Raw genomic sequence first — 2280 nt, 5'->3', positions numbered from 1 at the left:
TTTTTGGATCGATAAGAATTCAAGTAAATACCCCATTGCAAATCTTGTGTGGGTCACGAAAGACGAAAGAGAAAAGAAAGAGCTTTCACATACAAATAAATAATCAAACGCAAGAAGCAAAGCCAGCTTAATGCAATTCAGAGAGATTTGAATTATTTGGAGGGTGGGTGGTGGAGGGGACAGGAGTGGTTGTGTGTAGGGAAAAAAGACAAGTTTTTGGAAGGTGAGAGAGACGTCTCTTTCTTCCCGAGACACCCAAAAGGGTATAAGCGGCGGATGAAAGTAAAAAAGTCAGAGAGAGATTTCCCCCCAATATTTGCCAAATGGCAAAGACAAACTTTTCTTTTGAAAAGAATTCAATGCGGGTTTGTTACACCCTCATAACCTCAAGTTAACTCCTTTAGGAGGCGGGCTTCCGACCCTGCCCGTCAGAGCCAAGCCAGGCTGAGAGGAATGCAACACCCAAGCAGAAAGACCCAGATACTCAGGGGTTTTTTTTTTTATTATCCCCATTCGGGAATCGAACTCGTGTGTCCTGCATACGAAAGCGAAGCGCCTAACCACTACACCACAGACTTTGGTGAATATGAGAAACATACATAGTCTCGGAAAAGATTACAGAGAAGGAGTGTGGTAAATGTGTGAGCATTCCCAAGTACAAGTGTATGCTAGTCGGTACTTCAGAATTACAAAGCTCTATCTGCACAGTACCTAATTTTGATAACTTTGTCGTCAAAGATTTTAAGTTTCACAACATGTCAAGCCTTTTCGAATGCAATTCTTTGAATATCTTGATAACGACTCCCAATAATCTTACGATTCTGATAAAGCAGATAGAACATTTAGTTTTTGATCTCATGGTTGTTTCAGTTACTCAAAACGGCCAAAAATGTCAGATAGAACTGTGTAATTCTGCGGTAGCGAAGTGTCAGGGAGCATCTATTCTGTCAGTGAGAGACAAATTTTCCTACTCGCGAGGTTTAACTTTTAACTCATAGAGAACGTACACTCTCGTTGTTCGACAGCGCTGGAAGATGTGCTATTTCGGAGCATAACTTTGTTATTCCTACAGAATTTTCTATCAGGTTTTCTTTATCTGAAAGTCAAAATAGCAAGCAAAAACAACATGATATACTATGGTGAAAATGCTGAAATGGTACGGGTTTAACGTCCCTATCAACACTATTATATGTTATTTAAGAGGTGGGGCCTCCGAGTTTAACGCCCATCTCCGAAAGAACAGAGCCAAGTAATTCGTGCACTGTGCCTTCCCAAAGACACAACGTCGGATCTCACGATTACGAGTCCGTTAGCCTAACCACTAGGCGACCGACACCACCAGGGTACACTACCAGGGTATACTATGAAATACGCAAATTAATGTTCCTGATTTGTGTATGATGATGGTTTGAAATGTGCCTCAATATTGTCTTTGGTCTGCTGCTGGCGGTACAAAGCGTTACCTCAGAGTTACGAAAGTTATGTCTCCTCAGTCCTCAGTCCTCAGTACCTAGTTTTGATAAATTTGGCGTAAAAGATTTTGAGTTTTACACGCCAAGCCTTTCCGGGTGCAATTCTTTGAATATCTTTATAACGACTACTAATAATTTTATCTTTTTGATATAGCAGGTAGGACCGACCCCATGGTCTTAGTAACTCAAAACGGCCAAAAATGTCAACAAAACTGTGTAATTCTGAGGTAACAATAGGTGGCCGTTAGGTTCTTAATGAGTTTAAGAGGAGCATGCAACTGAAACAGGTTGTGGATGTAAGCCACACCAACTTAACCATGGATGACTACTTTGAAGGGATCAAACTTGTACATAATAATATATTGTAATTTTAGTTTAGTTTTAGTTTAGTTTTAGTAGAGGTTTTAAGGTGCTCGCAACTGCATAAGGTCATATGAGCACCATATATATTGTAATTGTAATAATATTGTTTATTTGACAGTTATTTAGATCGGGCTGCCCGGATTGTGACTGTCAGGCAAGGTCGAAGGCTGCCTTCTGAATGATGTAAGTTAGGCGATGGAGACATAAATTAAAGCTTCATTTTTAAAAATTAAAGGAAAAAAGGAAACATTAAAGATACATGTAATCTTCACGTCATTGTGAAAGATCTTTGCCTGGTCTTCCAAATCCCATGATTGTGCTTTATAATGAGAGCTCCAAGGTCTGCTAGGGACAAAGTTGGGTTCTTTACCTCAGCTCACGAGAATGTCATGGAACATACTGTATTCTCTCCCTTTTCTCCCATGCGCGCGCGTGTGTGTGTGTG

The sequence above is a fragment of the Aplysia californica genome, unplaced genomic scaffold, assembly GCF_000002075.1.
Source record: "Aplysia californica isolate F4 #8 unplaced genomic scaffold, AplCal3.0 scaffold00143, whole genome shotgun sequence".
Lineage (NCBI taxonomy): Eukaryota > Metazoa > Mollusca > Gastropoda > Aplysiida > Aplysiidae > Aplysia > Aplysia californica.
Note: the sequence above shows the minus strand (reverse complement) of the source record.